The sequence below is a fragment of the Sus scrofa genome, chromosome 1 (genome assembly GCF_054392235.1).
Source record: "Sus scrofa isolate SSC_HxYL_T2T_F1_AM1 chromosome 1, Sscrofa_HxYL_maternal_Yorkshire_Landrace_v2.0, whole genome shotgun sequence".
Lineage (NCBI taxonomy): Eukaryota > Metazoa > Chordata > Mammalia > Artiodactyla > Suidae > Sus > Sus scrofa.
Window position 1 is genome coordinate 236682202 of NC_139383.1, and position 26588 is coordinate 236708789.

Consider the following 26588-nt stretch of genomic DNA (forward strand, 5'->3'; position numbering starts at 1 on the left):
TTAAAATAGAAGAATAACTATATTTTTGTTGTTGTTCACTGAAAATATGCCAACATGTAACAAAGTGATTGATAACATAATTAGCATTCAATAAATATTGAAAGAATGAGTAAATGAACATTATTTTTCACATTTCTCACTGTTTTCCTTTATTTTTTATTTTTTGGAGATCAATAGTGGCCCAGCAGGTATATTAAATGAGTGAAGTCAGAGTTGTGAGTCCAGATTCACTCACTGGGGTTGTGGAAGGAACTGTGATGAATTGAAAAACACAAGCCCCAGTTACAGTGGGCAGCCCCCACATATTGTTGCCATATAGGAGTTATTAAACTGGTTCTGCCAGACATTTTTATTTTCAAGAGAAGCTGAAAATCCTTATTTGTGTATTAAATATTCAGATTTTGAAATAATGACTCAAAATTTTGAACGTATGCTGTGCAATATTAAAGAAATTAAAGTAACCCCAAAGAAACAGGAAGATATACCATGTTTATATTTTAGAAGACTCAATATTATAAAAGTGAAAATTCTCCCCAAACTGACCTGTAGATTTAATACAATTCCATTTTCTTGTGAGAATTAATGTCAATTCTAAAATTTATCTGAAAATAACAAAAAGTCAAGAATAGCCAAAGCCATCTTGAAGAAAAAGAATACAGTTGGAGGACTTACACATTACCAGATCTAAAGCATTGTAATATAAAGATAGGCAAATAGAGCAGAGTCTCAAAACAAAACCACGTAGATTGTTTACTTGATTTATGATGAGTGTAACACTGTAGTTCAGTGGATAAACAATAATATTTTAAAAAATGGTTTGGGGGATATTGGGCATCCATATGGAAAAAGGTAAATGTTGATCTCTGCCTTACACAATATAGAAAGATCACTTCAAATGGATTGTATATATAATTTGAAAGGTAAAACAATAATAAAGAAGTAAAAGAACATGGAAGAATATCTTCATGTTCTAGGGGAAGCAAAGATTTCTTAAAAAGGATGTAATAAAAACTAGCTGTAAGTTAAAAGAACTTTTGTTTATTAAAAGACATCAATAAGAGAGTGAAAAGCGGTTGCTATATAAAATAAATATTTCACCTATGACTGATATGCATAATATAGAATATCTGCATATCAAGAAGAAAGGGATATAGGAGTTCCTGTCATGGCACAGTGGAAACGAATCCATCTAGGACCCATGCTGTTGCCGGTTTGATCCCTGGCCTCGCTCAGTGGGTTAAGGATCTGAGGTTGCTGTGAGCTGTGGTGTAGGTCTCAGATATGGGTCAGATCCTGTGTTGCTGTGGCTGTGGCTGTTGCTGGCAGCTGTAGCTCCTATTAGACCCCTAGCCTGGGAATCTCCATATTTCTCAGGTGTGGCCCTAAAAAACAAAAGGGGGGGGGATATAACCAAATAGAAAATTAGGTTAAAGTCTTGAACTTTATAAAATAGAATATCTTTTTTTTTTTAATCTTTTTGCCTTTTCTAGGGTTGCTCCTGTGGCATATGGAGGTTCCCAGGCTAGGGGTCTAATCAGAGCTGTAGCCACTGGCCTACGTCAGAGCTACAGCAACGCCAGATCTGAGCCGCGTCTGTGAGCTACACCACAGCTCACGGCAACGCCGGATCCTTAACCCACTGAGCAAGGCCAGGGATCAGACCTGCAGCCTCATGGTTCCTAGTCAGATTCGTTAATCACTGAGCCACGACAGGAACTCCCTATAAAAGAGAATATCTAAATGGTGTGTAAACATCTGAAAAAAGTTGTGATTGCAGTAGTCATTAGGGGAATGCATGTTAAAACTACAATGAGATACTGTTGGTGGAAGTAAAAATAGGAATGACCACCTTGGAAAGCTACCTCAGTGGTATCCATTAAAGTTGAGCATACGCCTACACTATGATCCAGCAATTCCATCAGAAATGTACACATATGTGAACTAAAAGTTACGTACCAAAATGTTTGTAGGAACTTCTTTTTTAATACCCCCAAACTGGGAGCAGCACAACTTTCCATCAACAATAGAATGTATAATAAAATGTAGTACATTCATAAATGCTATACAGCAGTGAGCAATAATATGTGATTGCTACATGAAACAATGTGGAATGAATCTTACCAACACAAAAGATGCAAAATCATACACACTGTATGATTCCATTTATATGGATTCAAAAACAGACAAAACCAATCCATGGTGATAGAAGTCAAGATGGTAATTACTTTAGGTATTTTAATCTGTAGTTTCTGGAAAAGTGGCATGAGAGACATTTATAGGTTGTTAGTAGTTCTATTGATCTGTGAGGAGTTATGTGAGTGTGTTCAGAATTTTCGAAAACTTTTTGAGCTGCAAGTGTATAATTTGTGCATTTTTCTGAAAGTATATTGTGTTAAAAAATAGATTACATTCACAAACACCGTGCAAACCAAATAAGTATGATTTTAAGTCTGGTAGAGTTCATGGGCCTACAGTTTGTGCTGTTTATCCTGGGTCAAATTTCTGATTGAACCAAACTGGTATATTTGCTGTTCATACACCTCTGTTATTTCCCTCCTTGGACTTTTGCCTATATCCTTTACCTGTCTGGGATTCTCTCCCCTCACCTTTCTACCATCCATTCTTTCAACCCACCGTGGGCTCCACTTCTTTAGGTATTATAATCTGTATTGCTCACCTGAAACACAAATTAGCTCATATTTTAATTATACTTTCTGAGTACAGATCTTGTCTCTTTGAAGTTGTTCCATAGCTCCCAGTTTTTATAGATCCCTACAAAATGACAAAAATAAGAACAAAATAGCTTTTGTCCTAAAGCTAAATGCCTTGTATCTAACAAATCTTCATCTTATAGTTAATTGACTTGTTTACTCTTTTAGTATTAAGATAAATCTCTTTCATGAAATGACAGAATCAACTGATGTAAAGTAGTATAGTGGTTAAGGGTTCAAGGTAGGGGGCAGACAGGTTGTACTCAAATCCCAGTGAGGCTGAAGTCATTGACTTTTGCCAATGTCAGTTTCCTGAAAAGTGGGCATGGTAACAGTACACACATATGCATACATACACACAACACTACATATAGTTATATTTATCAATTATAAAATATATATACTTAAACATCTTATACGTATTTATGAAATGTCAGAACTGGTTCTAAATTCTAAATGAAATAAATAAATAAAGCCCTTAGACCTATGTCTGGCACATAGCGGGTACCCTGTAAATGTTAGCCATTTTTATTGTTTAGCTGAACAGAAGAAAAAGTTGATGTCCATCTTGTCTGTCTCTCCCATTTTTTATTCTCCAGAAAAGTTATTGGTCTATGAAATTTGAAAGATTCAGACCCATTCAGTTAAGATTATATGATTTCTAAGAGCATGGTCAATGCCTTATGTTTCTTTTAAGTATGTAATATCATATAAGAAGCTACTCAAATGGATTGATGAAGTATGTGTTTGTTTTTATTTATTTTAAAATTTTTATTTATTTATTTTTTATTTATTTATTTTTTTGTCTTTTGTCTTTTCAGGGCCGCACCCGAGGCATATGGAGGTTCCCAGGCTAGGGGTCTAATTGGAGCTGTTGCTGCTGGCCTACACCACAACCACAGCAAAGCCAGATCTAAGCCATGTCTGTGACCTATACCACAGCTCACAGCAACACCGGATCCTTAACCCACTGAGTGAGGCCAGGATCGAACCTGCAACCTCATGGTTCCTAGTCGGATTTGTTTCCACTACGCCACAACGGGAACTCCTATTTGTTTTTATAGTCCCAAGTTCTTCTAATCCTGTTGTTATGCCTCTGTGGTGAAATGTAGTAAGATATATTTCTTTGTAGATATTTGCTTAATACCACTTAATAATGTTAATTAAATATGAGCCTTCTCAGAATTTAAAACTCCTATTGTAAATTCTGTCTTCTTTTCAAGATATCTTTTTCAAAAAATGATCAGGAGTAATCCTCTAAGAATAATAGCAAAAAGGAAAACTGGGGAAAAATCCCCCCTGAGGTTCAGACAATCTGTTGTCTTTTGGTATAATTAACTTTGGGATAAGAAGATCTTGGGAAAATACACAATTAAGGTCAGACACCAAACACTCAGCGAATACTCTGGTTGAGTTTAATTAGCAGAGATCTTTATAACACTAAAGTGATTGTTTTTTAAACATAGCTATCAGTGGCAATTGGCTGGGGTGAAGGAGGCAGCAGTAACTATCTAAAAGATAAGCAGGCAACACAGCAGAAACTAAGAAAGGTGCTTCATCAATCTTAAAACTGTTTAAGATAAAATTCGGAATTGTAGGCGTGGAAAGAGATGCCCTAAAAGAAGGAATCAGGGTTGTAAGTCTAGGAGAGTACCTTTGGAGAAAAGGAGGACATTTTCAATCCCCTTTCACCCTTAAAGTCCTCAATTAAAAAAAGAAAAACTGCTTTATTTACATATACAACTTATACCTAAGAGTCCCAGAACTATATTTTTTCAAGGCTAAAGTAAAGATATAAATCTAATTTCTTTGGTAGATTTCAGTTTAAACCATATATTAAGATGACTTAATGGGTAGAGTAGAATCTTTGAAGGAATACTCCAAATAGCAGAATCTTGAGTGTAAACCTTATTTGAATCACAAAGCTTTTCTTTTTAATTTCATTTATAAGAAATTTAAATTTCCTGAGTAGGATGGTGGGGAAAATGGGGACACTCTTTTGGAAGTTTTATTAGGGTTACATAGAAGCACAGGTGCATAGCATAATTATTCTGTCTACACTCAATTTCATTGCCAAGTGGGGCCAGTTGGTGCTTCTTAGGATTCCACTTGACTGACAGATCACAGAGGGATGAGGCATGATACAGTGACTACTCATGTTTCCAAAATTTAAAGAAAGCCCTAAATTTTAGGGGAGGGGCAACTCAATCATCATTACTTGGGAGGTCTACAGTCCCCTAATACAATTTTTGTCAAGCCTCTTCGGTTGACCTACAATTTCAGATCTGTGTCATCATCTGTAGCCATTATCATTTTGTCAGTCAGCTTTACCCACATTTTATCTTAAAAATAAGAACATAGAGGAGTTCTCGTTGTGGCACAGTGGTTAACGAATCCGACTAGGAACCATGAGGTTGCGGGTTCGGTCCCTGCCCTTGCTCAGTGGGTTAACGGTCTGGCGTTGCCGTGAGCTGTGGTGTAGGTTGCAGACGCGGCTCGGATCCCGCGTTGCTGTGGCTCTGGCATAGGCCGGTGGCTATAGCTCCGATTCGACCCCTAGCCTGGGAACCTCCATATGCTGCGGGAAGTGGCCCAAGAAATAGCAAAAAGACAAAAAAAAAAAAAAAACATAGAAAAAGTCAATTACAGCAAAGTTCATAATTAAAACCTTCTTTTCAAGAGGAGGAAAACACTGCTGCTTCTTAAAACTATCCCTTTTTTTGTGGTACATAATACGGTGAATGAAATGTGCAATTTAATCAAATGCATCATTGTTTATTTTCCTACTTTCTCTTTTTTCTTTATTAGTGGGGAGTAATATTCATCTGACCCTTGGTGAAGACCTAGGCTACCCCTGTATCTTTTCTGCTCAGTAAGGTAAACAATCATCCTATGGTCATTTTGTCATAAACATAGCTTTATTTCAGTCTCAAAGTCCAGGACTTTGTAAAGTCAAAAATTGCAAACGTAATTTAACATCGTCTCTCTTGCTTGAAATCTGAAATCCTAAAATCTTTCCTGTTTTGGCCTGAAGCCTACAGTAGAAGAGGAAGCAAGTTTGTCTCCTCTTCCTCTTTCATGCTCCCTGCTTACCTCCTTCCTAGAGTCAAATGAAGCCTGGGAGAAGGAAGAGAGACTGATGTCTCTTGGCTAAGTGGCTTTGGCTCTCCGACTTGGCGGAAGATTAAAGCCAGCTTCTTTTGGAAATCCTGGCAGGCAGCGACTTGGGACAAAAATGGATTTTTGTTCCTGTGTGGCAGTCTCATGGACTCTTCCCTTGCTGGGCTCCTCTCTCCTCTAGGTCATCTTACCTTCATGAATGCATCTATGACCTAGGTGCTTACTATCAACTCTTTGCTTAGTCTTTGGATATCACTGGGTGTGCATCCAGCCTCTACTAAGGTCACCTCATAAGTCTATGTGGCCCAACTCTGTAGGACACAAGAATAACAGAGGTCACTCTGTTCTGAAGACCTCACTTTGGTCAATAGGAACCATCCCATACTCTTGCATAGGTAAACACAGAATGAGTAAACAGTCTCTACATGGCAGCTCCCTCTTAGATCTCCCACTAATACAATTAGTTAAGTTAGTTAAGCCCTCTCTTACCACCTAGATTTCCCCAGGACTCTCCACAGTGTGCCTAGGTGCCTCTAGTGTGAGTTAGGCAAGAGTCTTCTGTTACTCCCAAATATAGGAATTTATTTTGAACCCTGCTCAGATTCCTTTTTGTGTCATCCATCTACTTGAGGAGTCTGATTATGCAACATGTTCTTCAGGCCATTTCTTTATAAAATTCTATTTGCAGTGGGGTGTGTCTCATGCTTACATTTTTTTTTTCTTTTTAGGGCCACACTCACGGCATATGGAGGTTCCCAGGCTAGGGGTTGAATTGGAGCTACACCTGCTGGCCACAGGCACATCATGCTCACATTTTTGACTGTAATCTATTATATTACAGTCCTAAGAAACACAGGCAGGAAGAATGCAGTTTTATCATCCTGCTCTCTGTGTTTCATGGTTTGCAAAGTGTGCAATTGTATTATTTCAGTTGTTTCTCACCAAGCAAGAAATAATATCCCAAGAAACAGATATGTCAACCTGTTTTTGCTGGTGAAAAATAAAATTTGGAAAGGTTAAATGGCATGGCCAAGTTTACATGGCTTTCACTGAAACTGTCTATTTATTGGAATCCTCCCTGGGCTGAACTCTTTAGAGGATCTTGTATTCATGTTTGTATCCTTAGTACTTAGTGCACAGTAGGCAATAAATAAGGATTTATTTATGCAGTCAGTACATCCAGGACTTCTAATGCCTGGCAAAGGTGTTCAGAATATGCTACCCCAAAGTACACTGCTTTGGCTTTTGATTATTTTGAGCCAAAGGCACTTGAGAAACAGCACATACAGGAAAGCTCTCTGACCTCCTCTTTTCCACCTAAAAGCAGGTCATAAAATGTCCTATGAAAAGGTGCCCTTCCTGTACTGAGTAGACAACATTCTTATCACTAGAGACTGGGAGTCAACATTGAAATGGACCCATACCTACAAACCTACTAAAATAACCCTTGGAGTTCCCATTGTGGCTCAGTGGTTAACGAACCCGACTACTATCCATGAGGACGCGGGTTCGATCCCTGGCCTTGCTCATTGGGTTAAGGATCTGGCATTGCTGTGAACTCTAGCGTAGGTCATAGATGTGGCTTGGATCCTGCATTGCTGTGGCTGTGGCATAGGCTGGCAGCTGTAGCTCCTATTTGACCCCTAGCCATGGGTGTAGCCCTAAAAAGACAATAAAATAAAATAAAATAAAATAACCCTTATCTTCCATTAGTTTCACCATATATTTCCTAGTCACTGTTCCACAATTTACTCTTTGTGGCCTAAGACCCCTTTTCTTGTCACATCCCCACAACTTATTGTTCTTTGTTTAAAAAAGATACACAAGCTTTCAGACTTATGGCTTCTTTGAGTCTTCATTTTCCTTTTGATGACTTCAATGTACACATAAAAATATTAAACTAAATTTGCATGTTTTTCTCTTGTTAATCTGTCTTATGTCAGTTTAGTTCTTAGTGGCCACAGAACCTAAGAGGGTAGAGGGAAACTTTCCTTCTCTGCATTAATCAAGTCCTTTTCCCACTGTACACAAATTTGCCCCCTTACAGGGTGTCTGCTTTCTGACCTCCATATCAATTCAACCTCTCTTATCCCCTAATCCAGGACTATTTCAATTTAAGGCCAATGCAGGATCCAAAGGTTTGGATTTGAATAAATCAAAAATGTTCACAGCTCTTTGAGGATTATTCTAGTCCATTCAACACTTAACTTGCAACAAGCAACATTTACTGAGTGGCTTTTATGTGACAGGCACTGTGTGGATTATGAGAGAGTCACATATAAATAAGGTAAGATTCTGTGTCTTACAGCTCACCCTGGAGCTATAAAACTCAAGAAAGCTCTGGAAATTGTAGAAACTTTTGTAAATGCATGAAGTTCTAGACAGTTTTGTCTGGAGCTTTTAGGAGATTTATTAATCCCAGAGTGGTAAGCCCTCATGCCTAAAGGGTTAGACAGGTAGCACACATTTATAAAGTGGATCAGGTGGAAGACAATAGGGAGAAGTAAGGATTGTGGTATACCAGAGAACACCTGCCCTATCTAAAGGTAGCAAGAACTACTCAACTCTAGCTAAAGTGAGCATAGCAACTCAGAGATTCTGGATTTTCTAATTTTTTCCCAAAATGCTAGAAATCTGAATTTATTTTAAATGTTAAATTTTCACCATTTGGAAACATTGCTGGCCAGACAGCATAACTGTGGGTTACCAAGATCAACCTCTGCTCTAGATTGATTCTGGAGCCATTTTCTTTCTCCTTAGTCTACCCCTATCTTGTCTTTCTTTGGGGCACAACTGCGACTGAAATGGATTTGAGATTAGGAGCTGAGGTGAGGACTACTGCTCAGATTATTCCCTTACATGGGTCTTTATCAAAAGAAGAGCTGTAACCCATTTCACAGTCCTCAGAGAATAGGGGAGCTTGTGTTTCTTGTGTTTAGAACTATATTCAACTTTTATTCCATTCAGGGATGAAATCCTTCCTTTAAGCAGGGCTGCAAGGGGCTTCCTGTCACAGTCTTACATTTGTCATATATCCATATCCGTATATTATTATTATTCACGCAGATTTGAAAGGTACTCACTTTCTGAGTGAGTAACTGCTAACTGGTTGTCATGTTAATGGGCACTAAATGATGGCTTGTGACCAGCTATGATGATAAGCAGTTTACAACACAGATATTTTTAAAGAGTCATTTTCCTTCTGCTTAAGATTCCTATCTCCATACTCATATTGTGGATGTCAGGGACTCGGACATGTATTTATCTGCTTCAGATTGTGTGATTCTCCCATTCACCCAGTAGCTTGTTTTAGAGCTATCTTGGGTCTGAATGAAAATATTCAGTACCTTTAAGCATAACCTATGATTAATCTTTTAGCTTGCTTTGTAGAAGTTTTAGATTTTCTGGAGCACTGAGCAAATAAATTGTTTGTTTTTTAATTATTTAGGTTATACTTTGAGACCCCAAGAACTTTTGATGTCAGATATTAACACTAAACAAATTGCAAGCCTGGCTTTTTTGTGGCATTGTGGTTATTATATGCTTAAATTAATTTGATAAATATATCATTGTACATCACTTATGTGGCATGAATACACATATGCATAAACGTATATTTTTATCATAAATAAAAGACATGGCATTTTAAAAGATCAACATTAACTGGCTAATGTATTCTATAGATTGTAAAGCAATGAAGCTCTCATTAACTGCTTGCATTTACGATTCAGTTGGTGCAGAGAGGTTTTCATTTCTGACCTAGATACTTCAAGTGGCTTGCTTCTGGGAAAAATAATAGGTGGTTAGACACAACAATAACAAAAACCCATGTCTTAATTAGAATCCCTAAAATGGTGTCATTTTTAGATCTATTGTCTTGAAATTGTATCACTAGGTTAAGAAAATAGTTTTCTGGGTTAAATTAAATTTTAATTGCTACTTAGGCAGTGTGTAGTATGCATATATTGCATTTCACTTCAGTTAGAATATTTTAGGTTCTATTGCATTCCTAATAAATTGGGGACACCAAGGTTTCAGTCTCTGAAGAGTGCAGAATTTCAGAAAAACTGTTCAGTAGGCAATCTCGTCTCTTTGCCCAAATTAAAAAGGAAATTTGTTCTTAACTTGTATCTCCCTAAGGAAATTATGGGGATCCAAGTTGGAATCGTCATAGCCTTTTTTCCCCTTTCCCCAATTCTTTTACATTTTCTTAGTCACAACTAACTGCCTCATCCCCATTCCTAGCTACTCCCCAGCTAAATTCTTTCTCTCCAATCTAAATGGCTTTTACTCTCTATCTTCTCACAACTCTGTATTTGCGAGTCACCTTAATCTCTTTCACAGATTTGTTTCCTCCTCCTTTCACATCTTTCTGAGAGATATAGGGGAATAGAGTGAGGAGAATCAGTCTGCTAACTTACTGGATGCTGGCCTTGGGGGAATTATGTAAATATTACCCCTTTAATAATTTTTATGTTATTGCATATAGCATTAAAGAATTGAATTTAGCTTTCTTCAGTAATATCGAGTAAAATACAAATAAATTAGTATATTTGGTTCATCACTGAATGTTTTGGAGAGGATAAGATTGGGCTTATCACTAAATGATGTATTTTCAGAAGTGGTATCAGAACTGTCAAACTACTCCCTTCTGTGCCTTTTGGGGCAGTAAGGCTATCTAGGCTTTGTGTCTCCATACTTTTTCAACATTTAACAATGGCAAAGAAGAATTTATCAGCGGTGATTAGAATAATGCTCAGCCTTCAAACTGCTCCACAATCTGACACCAGTTCTGGTTCCCTGTCTTGTCCTAGCCATGTTCCTCATGCAAAGTATGTTATTTATATCTCTATTAATAAAGCAAATTGCCATGAATTATGGATATTCATGTATACACAGCTTGCCTTAATGGGAGATAAGCTCTGTAGCATCTTACATGTAACACAGGCTGAATAAATGACACTTAGGCTGACTTGAATTATAGACTCTTAAATTTCAGGGTAAGTCCATAATGTGATCTTGTTTGTTCGATGGCTTGCAGGTTAGCTGCACATGGCACATATTTTTGCATGAGAGAGAGAGCAGCATTAGAACTGGTATCAGAATTTGGAGAGTCTTCTCTCTACTAAACTCAGCAAATATTTTCTGAATGAAGATGATGTAAAAAACACTGAATGAGGCACCCTGGAAGACACAAACTTAAAAATGGCTCAGTGTTCCTCTTTGGGGATCTTACTGTTTTTGTGCATACAATTTAATTTATATGGGATATAAGATAAAACAGAGAAGACTCATTATTTCCTGGCCTATTAAAGTATCTGTGAGGTATGGTTACATGTATATGTTTGGAGTTTTTCCTCTTGGATTTACCACTTAGTCCTTCTTTGGCAATATTTCTCAGTTACTTTCTAGGGATTACCATAAAATTGATAAACACAATTATATAATTTTTTTTTTTTTTTGTCTTTTGTCCTTTTAGGGCTGCACTGGTGGCATATGGAGGTTCCCAGGCTAATCGGAGCTGTAGCTGCTGGCCTATGCCAGAGCCACAGCAATGCCAGATTTGAGCCACGTCTGCAACCTACACCACAGCTCATGGCAATGCCAGATCCTTAGCCCACTGAGTGAGTCCAGGGATTGAACCCCCAACCTCATGGTTCCTAGTTGGATTTGTTTCCACTGCACCATGATGGGAACTCCAATAAACGTAATTTATGTAATTAATGCTTGAAAGAGGAATGGAGGGTAAACATTCCTTACTCTCTTACTATTGGGGAAACCAAACCGGCCATTCAAGTGATGAAACCTGTGACATCTAACTAACAACTGCTGGTGAGTCTTTAGTCCCACAATGTTTGGGCTTCCTGAGCTGGATACCTCTCCTGTTGGCAACCACTAACAGATTCAAACTCCCCCTGGGAGGGCAGTCTTGGTTTTTTTCAGTCTTCCTGACCTAACTTCCTTATAGATTGGCATTTCCTCCTTGGCCAAAATTCCTGTATCTTGAAATTCCTGTATTTTCCAATAGCTGTCTAAACTGTGTTCCATGAACTGTGGCTGTACTTTTATGCAATCTTGGTGGAAGCCCTAAGCTTCATGGTGCCTTTAATATATAATCTATTTTTAGAAACACAGAAAATTAAAACTGGAAGTCACTTTTTGGAAGTGTTAGTAATAGGAAGAAGACAAGGAAGAGGAAGAATGCAGTGATAGTAGTAGTGAAATTGCAGTGCTAGTCAAGTGTAACAATAATCATAGTGTTACAGGCTGAATGGTATCCACCTCCTTCACCTACTGCCCCTGAAATCATATGTTAAATCCCTAGCCCTTAGTACCTCAGAATGTGACTATATTTGGACATTAGACCTTTAAAGAAGTGATTGAGTTAAAGTGAGGCTGAAAGAATGTGTTATAATCCAATCTGACTGGTCTGATAAAAAGAAATTTAGACATAAAGAGAGGTACGTGCACGGAGGAAAGCCCATGTGTGATGACTAACTTTATGTGTTGACCTGGCTAGTATTCATTCATTCAAAAGTATTCTGCATCTTTCTAAAAGGGTGGTTTTTTTTTTCCCCCCTCAGGCAAACCTGAACTTTATTGGTAGCCACAGATTTTTTTTTTTTGTATGGCCACACCCACAGTTTATGGAAGTTCCTGGGGCAGGGATTGAATCCAAGCCGCAGCTGCTGCAATATTGCATCCTTTTAACCCACTCTACTGGGCTGGGGTTAGGAACCAGGCCTCCACCAGGCTATACTGTGCCACAGGGGGAATTCGCCCTCCTTTAAAAAATTTATTTATTTATTATTCATTTTTTTATTACTCAAAAGAATTTATCACATCTGTAGTTGTATAATGATCGTAACAATCCAATTTCACAGGATTTCCATCCCATAAACCAAGCACATTTCCCCTACCCCCCTAAGAGGGTGTTTTTGGATAAGATTTACGTTTAAGTCTTTGAGTAAAGTATATTGTTCTCTATAATGTGGATGGGCCTCATCTAATCAGTTGAAGACCTGAAAAGAATAAAAGGCTGATGTCCCCCAAGCTAGAGAGAATTTTGGTAGCGGACTGTCTTCAGATTTTATATGCAACATCAGCTGTTCCTAGTTTGTCAGCAGACTGCCTTTGGACTCAAACTGTAACTCTTTTCTTGAGTGTCCAGCTTTCAGGCCTTCCCCATCAGATTTTAAAACTTGCCAAGCCTCTCTAATCTCATGAACCAATTCCTTAAAATAAATTTGAACTCCTTGTCTCTGAGTCCAAATTTCCAGTTTAAAGGACGCAAGTCATATTGAATCAGGTGCTCCTCCCATCTCTGCCACTATGACCTTGTTTTAATTTGATTACCTCCGTAAAGAGTCTGTCTTCAAAGAAGACCACATTCAGAAATACCGGGACTTCAATACTTAGGACTTCAACATGTAAATTTTGGGAAGACATAATTCAACTCATAATAGGTAGTGATTAAATATGCTTGTTTAATCCATAACTTACTGCACAATGAAATAGAATTATGTTGAAACTAAAGGAGAAGTGCATGCCTCAGAAGAGATCCTAGGCTTGGAAACAAGTGCAGGAGGAAATGAGAATTTAAATTATCTTCATTTGGAGAATTGATGAACGCGTATTCAGCAAAAGAGCTACATTATGTTCTTTGGGGGCGTTTTATAAGAAGGTCTATGCGTAGAAAGAACATTGTGGGGGCAGCAAAGGGAGATGGGCTATGGAAGTTTCATGAGTTGGTTGAGATTGCTCAAGAACATTTGACCCAGTTCCAGGAATTATCCTCTCTTTCATTGAGGGCTCCACCCACCACTTCACCTCAGGTCGTGTAGTTGATGCTGCATAATTTCCCCAGTCGTAAAGTTAAGTGTGAACATATGGCTAAAGCTAGGCCAAGTGAGTTCTCTTTCTCAAAACACTGAATCAAGTAACTTGAGTACAAAATAGGAGTAATGGTTAGTAGGCATTTATTTACCTCAGTAGCAGAAGTAGCCTAAAAAGAAGAGCAAGCAATTACATTGGTTTTGGTTCCCACTCTGACCTGGTTTTGAGTTTTCCTCTAGCCTTCTAATAGATTTTGTGTTCTCTCTGACATAACAACCACCTTTTGCTGAGCCTGGGTTAATTGATGATGCTTTTGATTGAAAAATTCTATTTCTTTTATTGGGGGTATAATTGACATAAACATTACATTAATTTCAATTGTACAACATAATGATTCAATATTTGTATAAATTATGAAATTATTACTACAATACATCTAGTTAAACATCCATTAAATGGACAGATTTAACGAGATGGATTAACTAAATCCATCTTGTTAAATGCATCCATTAAACACTGAAATATCCTGATTTGTAATATTTGATTTATATAAATTACACTAATGTCTTTGTATGCATGTTGATCTCAAGATATCCTAACATAAAAGGAAACAATAAAAAGTAGATTCAGGAGTTCCTGTTGTGGTGCAGCAGAAACGAATCCGACTAGGAACTATGAGGTTGTGAGTTCCATCCCTGGCCTTGCTCAGTGGGTTGAGGATCTGGCATTGCTGTGAGCTGTGGTACAGGTCGCAGACGCTGCTCAGATCTGGCGTTGCTGTGGCTGTGGTGTAGGCTGGTGGCAACAGCTCGGATTAGACCCCTAGCCTGGGAACCTCCATATGCCGCGGGTATGGCCCTAAAAAAGACAAAAAAAAAAAAAAAAAAAAAAAGTAAATTCACTAAATAGCCCTTTTTATATTTCTTTTAGAAAAAAGAAAATATAAATACAGTATACATATGATTATGTGTATGTATACATGTGTATATGATTATTAAATGTTATATATAAATTATATATTAATATATTTAATAATATATGTAGCAGATATTACTAATATATATTAAAATATATAACATATTTCTTTTTTTTAGTCTTAAAATAAAACAAACATATTTGGCTGAGAAGTGCAGTTTTGTAATAAGATGAAAAAATGGGAAGCCATGCTAGGGGATAGTGCAGAAAAGCCCACATGCTTGTAAAATTCAATCCTAGAATTAGTCTTCTTCACTCCCTCACACGTACATACACCCCCTCCACACACACACAGAGGCATGTGCACACACACACATACATTTATTACCAAGTTATAATTGATAAGTTAAAGACTCAGTTTAATCAGCAAGTGCTATGGTTGGAAATAGGATTGCAAACATAGCTTTTCTCAGTGAATCTATTAAAGAAACATCCTGTATTTATGTATGTATCAAGAACAACAAAGTTTTGTTTAGAATTCTTTTGAGAGATGTAATGATTAGTCATCTTAAATCAGAACCGTACAGGTATCTGTCAGGTGCTTAACAATAAAACCAAATATTTACCACATGCATATTTGCAATACTATAAAGGCAAATAAGACCTGAGCTCAGCCTTTAAGGAGCTAATGAAATACAAAAATGTGAAATCTAATCATGTTTTTGGAATTAAAAGCACATTTCAATTGCACTTGGGCACTAATACCATCAATAAAGGTAAGATTTTTTTTTTTTTAATTGATAGACCTTCCCCACAGAATCTAAGAAAAATTTCTTGGGCTACTAGTTTTGATGTTTCTTGTTCTAAACATTAAAGAATACTTGAGCTTTGTCTGCAAAATATTGATGGTATTTCCTGTAAAAGCTATATGCAGTCTTCATAAATTTTTTTTTTTTCCATTTTGCAGCCGCACTTGTCACATATGAAAGTTCTCAGGCTAGGGGTTGAACCAGAGCTGCAATTGCAGGCCTATGCCACAACCACGGCAACACCAGATATAAGCTTGTGGCAATGCCAGATCCTTAACCCTCTGAGCCAGTCCAGGTCTTGAACCCACATCCTTACGGAGACAGTTCTTAATCCACTGAACCACAATGGGAACTTCATGGAGATTTAAATGAGTACTTATATCCAGAGCAACCTACCCAGAGAATTATCTCAATTCACTTCTCTATTTTGTTTATTGATATCTGATTTACTTTCCATTAGAGGAATATAAATGCTGAATATACTGCAGACATGTCTGTGGGAAGTCACATAAGAGTTGGAAAGGGACAAAATAGTGTAATAAAAATAGCCCAGGGCTAGGCATCAGACAAACCAGGTTCCCCTTACTAGCTAGCTGGCTTTAGTTATCACTTGGCCTCTGAGAGGCTCAGTTTTCTCCATTGGGTAACAGGGATACAGTAACAGTTCCTCTTCTGTCTACCTCACTGGGTTGTGTAAAGCTCAAATGCAAAAATATTATAAGTCCTAAAGTCCAACACAAATGTGAGTCACTACAGTTAAATGATGTCACAGTTCAGATGAACTATATACTGAAAGACTTTCAAAGCTGCTGCTATTACTCTCTAAAAGTCTGAGTAGACAAAGATAGCATTGACATATTTTTATCTTTCAAATGGGTATGGAAGTGAAGTGGGACAGAGGAGTTAGAGGAGTGAGTCCAATTTGAATATGAGAAATTTACAACACAATAAAATTCACTGAACTGAAGGACTTTGAAGATACTGACTACATTTTTTCTTGTAGTTCATGACACGTTTGAAATAGATTTCCAGAAATTGTCCCCAAGGCAAGATGAGACACTGAGTGATCCAGGTGACTTTAGAGAATTACCTCTAGGAGTTCCCGTTGTGGGGCAGTGGAAACGAATCCGACTAGTAACCATGAGATTGCAGGTTCCATCCCTGGCCTTGCTCAGTGGGTTAATGATCTGGCGTTGCCATGAGCTGTGGTGTAAGTAGCAGACACAGGGCTCTGATCCTGTGGTGTAGGCCAGCAGCTGTAGCTCCAGTTAGTCTCCTAGCTGGCCCTAAAAAGCAAAAAAAAAAAAAAAAAAAAAAGAAAAAAAGAAAAAAAGAAAAAGAAAAAAGAAAATTACCTTTAGGAGTTCCTCTTGTGGCTTAGCGGTATCGAACCTGACTAGTATCCCTGTGGGTTTGATCCCTGGCCCCACTCTATGGGTTAAGTTTCCAGTGTTGCCATAAGCTGTAGTTGGTGTAGGTCATAGATATGGCTTCAATCCCGAGTTGCTGTGGCTATGGCATAGACTGTCAGCTGCAGCTCCAAATTTGATGCCTAGCCTGGGAACTTCCATATGCTGCAGGTGTGGCCCTAAAAAGAAAAACAAAAATTACCTCTAAAAAAATTAAAAATGTGTTAATGGCCAGCCCCTGGAAAGAAAATTTTATATAAAACAGACAATTATAGTATATCTTCTAAAATAGAGAAATCAACCATTCCATAACTTGAACTTTCATAGAAACCTTAGCAGATAAGTAGGCTTGGAGAAAAAAAATAAATAAACCAAGTTGTGCTGCTCTCCTTCTATCTCCTAACAAGAACAGAAAGTCTGAGTCATAATATAGAGGCCCTAGCCACTAGTTAGAATTTGAGACTTGTAATTTTCTGTGGAGTCAATTCTTAAACAAGGTGTGTTAAAAAAACTTCTAGACTTTAATGACTGATGTTTTTGAGGAACGTGTGTGTTTGTGTGTGTGTGTATTCTTACATGGGCTGAGGCTGTGTTTTTGGTGATTCTCACTCTAAAAACATTTCAACCTTAATCAAAATTACCCACTCTCCTATTTTATGGCCTTAGGAGAGGTAAAGCTAAAAAAGTTATTTTTGTTTTTTTGTCTTGTCTCAACTCCTAAGTTTTCTACTTGATTTCTTAGTGGGTGGATTTTATTTACGTGGCAAGGAAAAGTAAAACATTGTAAATGTTTAATTAAAAGCTATAGGAACAGATACTTATATTCTGAATTATAATGTAAATGTGGCTCTTTTATTAACCATGGTCCTCTGGAGTACTTGACTTATGTATGAAACTCTTAAGCTTTCCTGTGCATAACCCCAATAAGACTCATTAGTAAAAATTCTCATATTTCTTCTTGTGACTCCCCAACCCCAAATGGTCTCAGAATCTCAGTTAAAAGATAGAAATCCTGATGGCTGTGATGGGTGCGTGTTCTCACCTGACTGCTGTTGCCTCTTGCTGTAACAATATCAAGGATGAAGATTAGTCCTACACAGTCTGATAGATGATACACTGCTGCTGGGATGGCCTAGTGAATCCTGATCTTTGAGCAGGCCTCATGTTGGGTCCCAAGTGAATAACATTGTTTTAGTTCACATTTTCATGCTCAGTGACTATTCTTTAAGGTACAGCTACTCTGTTCAGGTACGAAGGGTGGAGAAACATCTGGCATTTGTCATACTGCTCAAACCAGCCCTCCCTCTTATACATTTAGGCAGCAGTGTTGCCTTTCCATCACCAGTCCCCACAGATGCCCTCATTTTTTTTGCTTTATTATTCATGATTAGAATTTTTCTCTTTACATATTGGCTAGGGTTCAGGACCTAGAATCCTTATGCATATTGGGCCATCTTCATCCCAAGGCAAACTTCTTCTGCTTATCAGGATGTGGGCAGATTTACTTAGCCACTGGAACAAAACTAAAGGCCTTCTAGTCTTTTCCCAGGACAGTGGGTAAATACTTGCTCTTATATTGTTTTTCACCCACATTGTAAGACCAGAGAATTCGAAGTAGAGTGGTACGTAACCTCTCCCTATTTTGAGAATTGCACGCATTCTACTACTTCTGATATGTTGAGTTATAAAAATTCAGTAAACTATTTTTATCTTCAGTGAAATTTCATTGATGTAACAACAATGAAATTAGCTCTTGAATTTAAAACCTTAGTTTATGGAGTATGTTGCATCACAGTCAATATTTTATATGTGGCACAGCTGCAAAGGGAAATTGCTCAAACCCAAGCCATCCATCAAGAAAAGGGAGGTTACTGTAATAACTTTATCATGTTAATAAGATTTGTCAAGTAGAAGAAGAGAATATTTCACTAGATAGGAAAAAACAAATGCATTTAGTTTCATGACTTTCCTATCATTTAATTTTTCAATTAATGTCTAATTCAAATTCTAGCCATATTTATGGACATCATTTTCAGCAGTGTTCACTCTAGCAGTTTGAACTGAGTGATCTGGATTTTCCCAAATCTGTAATGCCAATAATTAAAATATTCATTATAATGATGGTTACTGTCATAGAGGGAGTCATCTCTGACTCAAGGCTGATTTTGAATACTTTGGTGATATGGAGTTAGATGATACTCCTCTCCCCTAGGAGTATATCTTTGTAATTACTGATTCTAAAAGGGTATTGAGAAGCTTTCTGAAAGAAAAAATAAACAATATTAGTTCACAATTGAGGGTCAGATATTTATAGGTATGTTTGCTTGATTTGAGATTAGAATATGGGTTGGAGGTTGGGGCACAAATTGAAAAATTTTATGAAACCAGAGGAGTCCTGGTACAGAATTCAACATAGGAAAACGTTCGGCCGAACTAGTCAGGCTCAGATATAGACCAAATGTCAGAGGGTCCTTGAGAGTTAAAGAAGTGTTAATGTGGCAGCTGAAACTAGGAATCAATCCTAATAAAACTACCCTGTGTTTCAGTCCAAGGAAAAAGAACAACAAAAAAGATGTCTCATTATCTTTGCAGCCAGATCCTGAGCCCCAGAACCCTGCTGCTTTTCACTTCCTCCCACTGCTGCCTAATATTTCTGAGAGTCTTCTGGAAGGGTATCACAAAGGGGCATATTATTCCACCTGCCACTCTAAATGAGCATTACTAACTGGAACAATTTTGGGGTGACAAAACACAGTGGTAGGTGCATGGTCTGCAGAGTTCTGGCATGGCCAACAGTGCTGCCAATGTTGGGATCTGTGTGTGAAGCCCAGGAATAATATCTAAGTTCTTATATATGGAGCAATGTGGAAAGGAAGGAACACACTGAAAAGGTCTGGAATTCTTTCAAGAATATGTCTGAGTGTAACTGACAAAGTGACATTATTTGTACCCATAAACTAAAAAAGTCGAGACATTTGGGTGAATATTATTTACTATAATTTGGTTAGTAGTTCTTTGGTGGTCTTTGTAGAACAGGTCTTGATAAGACATGACTCAAATATGACTTCTGTTCACACCTCCATTCTAAATTATGTAATAGCAATTGTGCGCACACGCATGCACACACACACACACGTGCGTGCACACACACACACACACACACACACACACACACTGATTCTATAACTCTGGACAGCTTTCTTCTTAGGAAGTGAGAAGAGATGTTTTCATGGATTGTATCCTTTTGCTAACCATTATGGTGCTATATAACCGAGACTACTGAGTATTTATAAAATGAGATAGATTATACCCAGTAGAAAAGCAGGGAGTTTTGGTGTGAAACAAGATACAGTAGAGGGAAAATATAAATATATGTTCTAGGAAGATCGTTTTCAATAAAAATTATAGCTATTAAAATATAGGGATAATTTTTCAAATATCTGCCATATGTCTTCTTAAGAGTCAACAATATTAATACAATACTTAATATTTATCAGTCATCTACTGTATGCCTGAAACTGTGCTCGGGCTTGAAATACACAAAGATAATTAAGACACACAATTTGGCATGAAGGATTTCCCAACCTAAAAGGGAAAATAACTGTAATAAATAGTATAATAGCAATACTGTGACACAGGATAAAAAATGGGTAACTGCTTTGGGGTAAGTGATTTGGGACAGCTTCTCAAAGAAAAGCTGTCTTAGCCTGGGCTTGGAAGGTAAATCAGTTAAGGAAGGCCATTTCAGTTAGAGGAAATTGTATGTAAAAGCCAGGATGCATAAAACAGATTTTTATCCACTGGATTGCATTCTTACAGTTTTTCCCATGAGCTATTCAGAGAGCCACAAGAAAGCCAGCATAAAAAGAATTCAGGGAGCATTTTGGAGAGTGCTGTGAGATAAAGATGGAGAAGTGAGCTTTAATAAAAAAGCATTTATCAAAATAAAATGAATTTTATTTTATTTCATTTTGTAAGCAGTGGGAAACCATTGAGACGTTTCAGTAAAAAGTGACATATTCAGATTCATGAATTAAAAAAAAAAAGCCAGAACTGCTAGACACCCTTGTAAATGACTCCCCTTTCCCACCTGGGCCCCCCTTCCTTGTGGAACACTTTGTCATGTGCTCATTTGCGTGGCCCATGATCAATTTTTCTAAAATTTGTGATCATCTTAGTCCTTTGATATTAGATAGATACTGTCAAAAATTATTTCATGAGTTCATTCTTTTATATATTGTTATATTTTTGCCAAGATAAAGACGTTTTGAAGTTGAGAAATTATGAATAGATTCTTATTGCTAAGATCATTTTTGAAACAGTGGGATGGGATGTGACTTATTGGTAGAATCAAGTGTTATAGTATTTGTGGCAGTAAATGTGGTCTCTTGGTTTTTCAGATACGGTGAGGATTATTTGAAAGGAAAAGGGTTTTCCAGCTTTCCATTACAGTGGGAAGATTGTAGATTTGGGTGAGTTTACTGTGACATGTGGGAATCCATAGCCCATTTTAGTTTAGTATATTTCTAAATATACTAAATTCAGGAAATAATGTTAAAGACTATGTTTTTGAAGAAGACATAGCTTGCTTTATATTTAGAACACCATATAGCAGAAATAAATGGGTACTTGAAGTAAATTAGCATAGACTCTTCCTATCCTAATTCAGAATGTGTATGACTTAGAAGTAAGCTTATAAAATGTGGTTACATTGATTACCATTTTTATACTGACCACAGTTTGAATAGTTAACGTAGCAATTTTTGTCAGTGTTGTGAACAAATTAAAGCTTCAAAATATCTGTTGTGCAGTGCCTGCATTTAGTGGGCATTCAATAAAAATTTAGTTGACTCATAACAATTCTCACTGTAATAAATTGCTTTTTTAGGCTGAACTTTTATTTATATTCACAATTTTTAAAAGACCTGTGGAACATCTGATGGTAGGGAAGTAATATTAGCAGTGACTTTTCACTGTTGTAAAGAAAATATCCATATTTTCTTTTTTCTTTCCTTTTTTTTTTTTTGGCTACCCCGTGGCCAGGATCAGATCTGAGCTGTAGTGAGCCACAATTGCAACCTATGTTGTAGCTTCAGCAACACTGGATCCTTAAGCCACCTGGGCTGGGCCAGGGATCAAACCTGTGTCCCAGTGCTGCAGAGATGCCACTGATCTCCTTGCCATGCAGTAAGAACTCTGTATCCATATTTTCTTAACAGACTCTTTTCACATCTAATGCTATTCTTATCTGTAATTAGATTCCCTTAATGCTTCTAGAACTCATTTGGCTCCACATTTAGTTCAACAAACATTTATTTATTACTTATTTTGTGCAAGGCACAAAGATCATGTTAAAGATCATGCAAAGATCATGTTAGTTGGCACTGTTTTTATTGTTCTGTATATATAGGTTTCAGTTGCTTAATATATGATTCGGGAGTCTTCTATTATCTGAGAACAGCTCTTCTCCCCCCCCCCTTGTCTACTTTCTTTTTTAGCCTGCACCATCTTTTAACAAATTCTAATATACTGACTTCCCATTCCATATTAGGAAATTGCAAGACATTTTATGGAGAACACTTAGAAACTAGAAGTAACTGGAGAATAGGAAAAGGGATATGAAAAAGTTGAATGGTGGTTCAGCTTAGTGGCTGAGAGCTCTGGCTCTAGTGTTAGACTTGAGTTCAAATCCTGCCCTTTTTACTCATTTGTTGTGTGACCTTGGACTAAATCTCCAGAAACCTTAATTTCCTTATCCATTAAATGAGGATAATACTTATATCTATTCCATAAAGTGATTTTAAGTATTAAATGAAATAATGCATACAAAATGTAGCATATTGTTATCTCTCAACAGATGTTAGCCATTGCTTTGTAGATGTGAATATAGGAAGAGGTTTTTCCAGCAAAATTTAAGAAGAGGTAAACGGAGCTGAGGCAGAAACCTTTATACCACGTTCTTTTCTTTATTACAATAATGAGAACTCAGATGTGTTTCAGAAGGTCGTTTTAGTCAGAATAATTTATGGAAAGAGGCCATAATATATTAACATGTATATTAGAAAAAAGGTTTGAAAAAATTGCTCCTCAGTTGCGCAAAAGAGGCTGGTATGTGGAGAGCTTTTTGAGCATCTGCTTTTAAATCTCTGTGTCCTTGAAATCATAGTGTAAACTGAGATTATGGAAGTTAGAACTCTAAACTGTAAAAATCAGAAAGCACCAGACACATTTCAACAATGACATTTATCACAGGCATGCTCTTTGCAGTAAAGCTAATAATCATATAACTTATAGTTTATAAATTATAAATTTTAAGTTAAGTTTATAATTTTCATATTCAAACTTAGAGAAATTGGTCTTCTGAAAGGCTCATAGTGAGTGAGGGATGAAAAAATGAAATTAATTATATAGTATTCAATCTTAACTGATTTGAGATGCTAAATGGTATCAACAATTTGCTTCATGTGCTATCTTTATTTTAGAAATGGTTAAAAAAATATCTGTGAGAGCTTTCTTAGAGTTATCTATTAGCTTATGTTCCCAACACATGTATTTCTTCAGTGAGGTCTCAATTTCCTTCTCTTTTGCTGCCTTGTTTTGTGAGGGAAGCTCTGGGGTTAGTAGATGAAAACTTGCATTTGGTGTGGGCAGTGTGATCCTGCTGTATAGCACAGGGAACTATGTATTTAATCACCTGTGATGGAACGTTATGGAGAATAATGTGAGAAAAAGAATGTCTATGTATGTATGATTGGGTCACTTTGCTGTACAGCAGAAATTGACTGAACATTGTAAATCGATCATAATAAAAATAATATACATTAAAAAAAAAAAGAAATTAAGCTTATCCTCGGATGTGGAGGAGGATACTGCTATGCTTTTTGTGGGAGGTACTATTATGTGTATTGGAGTACATTCCCCAAATACGCAGTAAGCATAAGTGGCTCCACCAGTGAACATAATGTTTGTCCAGTGATCCCTTAAAAACTGCACCTATAAGCTTCTAATGTCGGACATTTCAAAACAGCAGGTAGAAAAAGGCTGTGTACCAAAAAAATACATGTACTTTAATGTTTAGTTAGTCTGCTTGAAATTAAGATTATATCTATAACATATAGCGTGGAATATGTCAGCTATTTTGAACTTAATACTGTACATGATATATTCATAAGCATTACAATTTTTTAGCCTTTATTTTTAGGTGAGAGGTTAAAAAGTTTTAAGATGCACAAAAAGTGGTTAACCTTTTATAAGAACTCTGGGAAATGACTGAAGACATGCCAATGTGAAACTGGAGGAGAGAGCAAATAGCCCAGGATACAAAACCAGAACAAAAAACATAGGAATGACAGAAAATTGATTGCGGATGGGGGGGGGATGAAACAATACAGGAATTATTAAACTGAAGCATCAAATAACCAAAGCTATAATCAAAGTAGAAGTTTGCATTTCAAATATGTATTATGCCTACAGGAACTATATAATTCTTGATATTAGGGCCCTGAGTATAACACATAAACAGATTAAATATTTTACTCCTAATTATAAAGATCTTCAAGAATGTTATATTAGTAAATATATATTTCCATTAAATAATTATGTTCCCCAAGGGTATAGGGTATAATGGAAGTGAGTCTGACAATTTACTTTTGAAAACCAAGCCCTTCTTTAGTTATACAAATAGATTGGGATGTTTCTCCTGCTTGCAGAAACTCACAAGTTATCTTCTTTGTGAACACTGGAAATTTATTGTTTTAGTCAAGTGAAGGATGTCCATTTTCAGGCAAGGGGTTATCTAGGTGATTATTCCGAAACAACAGTTCTCAAGTATGGTCATAAGACCAGTTGCAGCAGCTGCATCACCTGAAAACTTGTTGGAAATGCTAATTCTCTGGTTTCAACAAGTCCTACTGAATCAGAAACTCTGAGAGTGGGACCTAGACAGATCTTAAGAATCAATGTCTTAAGGGTCACACTTACTGGTCAGATGTCAGATAAGGAAGACAACGTGATTACATATCTGTTACATATTTAAAATACTTTATGAAACAACCTGTGAAGACCTAAATCAAAGACCTTCTCTTCTGTGAAACATTCTCTGATCACATTCATGAAAATGAAGCTCTATTTCCTCTATTCTGCCGCTACAGAAATCTCCCTGGTGAGGGCATACCCAGTTTCATATTCATCTTTGTTTTTCTTGCAGTGCCAAGTATGTCATTCTGTAATTTATATGTTTAAAAATTAAAATTAGATTGAATGAATGCCTAAGGTAAACAAATGTTGGGCGATTTATTTTGCTATGTTCCAATTCCTATTTTAGAGCAGAATTCGAATGTGACAGTAAAGGGGGGACGAGAATACATACAAATAAGGTAAAAAGGAGAAAAGGGAAGAAGTACACATAGAGCTAGATAGGAGAAAGTGACAGGGAAAGATGAGGGCTGTAGCCTGCCTTTACCCCCGAGTATTGTTTTTCCTTTGATTTGCAGTATGTGCTCAAATTAGTTGTTAGCTATTTCATAGAGCTATAGTAAGATTTTTGGAACTAAATTTTCAAATTTAATTTAATTTTTAAATTATTTAGATTCCTACTGAGCTCTGGGGCACTGTGCTTGGAGCTGTTGGAAAAGAAAAGGAATTTGGTCTTGTGCAGGTTCTCAACCTCAGCACTATTGGCATTTGGGTTCAGATAAATCCTTTGTTGTGGGCACTGTCCTATGCTTTGTAGGATTTTTAGCAGCATCCCTGGGCTTTAGACACTAGATGCCAATAACACCCTTTCCCCAATCCTGACAATGAAAAATATCTCCAGAAATTGCTGAATGCTTCCCAGGGACAAGATCTCTGAGACCACTGGTCTAATGGAAGAAACAGACGAAGTACACAAGTTTCTTACATACTATATTAAGATCCATAGGGCTGATAGGAGTATAGTGAAGGGTCATGTCACAAAGACTATGAGTGTAGAGGGAAATTAGGAAAGACTTAGGGCAGTAAATAAAGTGGAGTGGAATCTTGACTCCTAAGCAGCAGCTCTTGGGAGACATGAAGGAGGAGGGAGGAGGGAGGAGGGAGGTGAGAAGAAGAATGAGAAGTGATGGGGAATTACTTGGTCCTGGCTGAGAACAGGGAATGAGAAAATGCACAGAGGCCTGAACCAGCATGTTATGTTAGAGGACCAATAAGCCAGTAAGTGCAGTGTTATTGAAGTGTAAAGTGTTGGGGGTGGGGGTGGGGGGAGGCGGATAGTCGGCTTTGGAGCCGCAAAGCTACAGAACACATTTTTCATAGCCCAAGGTCACTCTTCTATTACCCTTTACAGTGAGGTTGTCATCATTCATTTTTCTCTCATCACTGCTAGGGAGCCCATTAAATACTTGCCCTATACTTGGTCCAAACCAGTTAGTAGACTGTAGAATCTTTTATTTCTTTTCCTAGCAATGAAATCAGTTGAGCTTTTGCAGAATCTCAGGTATGTTTTTCCTCAGGTTTGGGACAGAAGCATTTTTAAAAATGCATAATACTTCAAAGCAGAGGAAAAAATAGCTTTGGCTATTTGTTCCTTTATTCAACTCGAAACTTTTCATAAAGGTGAAAAACAATTTTAAGGATAAATATCATCATTATTTTATTTGAGCTTTTCTGACTTCTTTGAACCTCGGGAAAACAGGATCAGTGTCTTTTTAATGTTTATCTTAGTATCTGATGTACAGAAGCTGCTCAACCAATGTTTATTGAATAAATATATTTACTTTTTTCTTTTTTTTTGGTCCTTTTTAGGGCTG

At 37.1% G+C, this 26588-nt stretch overlaps 1 protein-coding gene across 13 annotated transcripts in view; it reads left to right on the forward strand.

Annotated features, from left to right (window-relative positions):
• Positions 1 to 26588, forward strand: part of TMC1 (transmembrane channel like 1) — a 397188-nt gene that overhangs the window by 103052 nt on the left and 267548 nt on the right. For 4 of the 13 annotated variants that reach the window (XR_014841738.1, XM_085019006.1, XM_085019026.1 and 1 more), the window contains one exon: positions 5520 to 5588. The exons of 7 other annotated variants lie outside the window; for them this stretch is intronic. The gene's annotated coding sequence lies outside the window, so the exon portion shown is untranslated. Of the gene's footprint in view, positions 1 to 5519; positions 5589 to 7933; positions 8119 to 26588 lie in introns of all 13 variants that reach the window. 2 more of the 13 variants (XR_014841744.1, XM_085018974.1) reach the window with 1 other exon arrangement.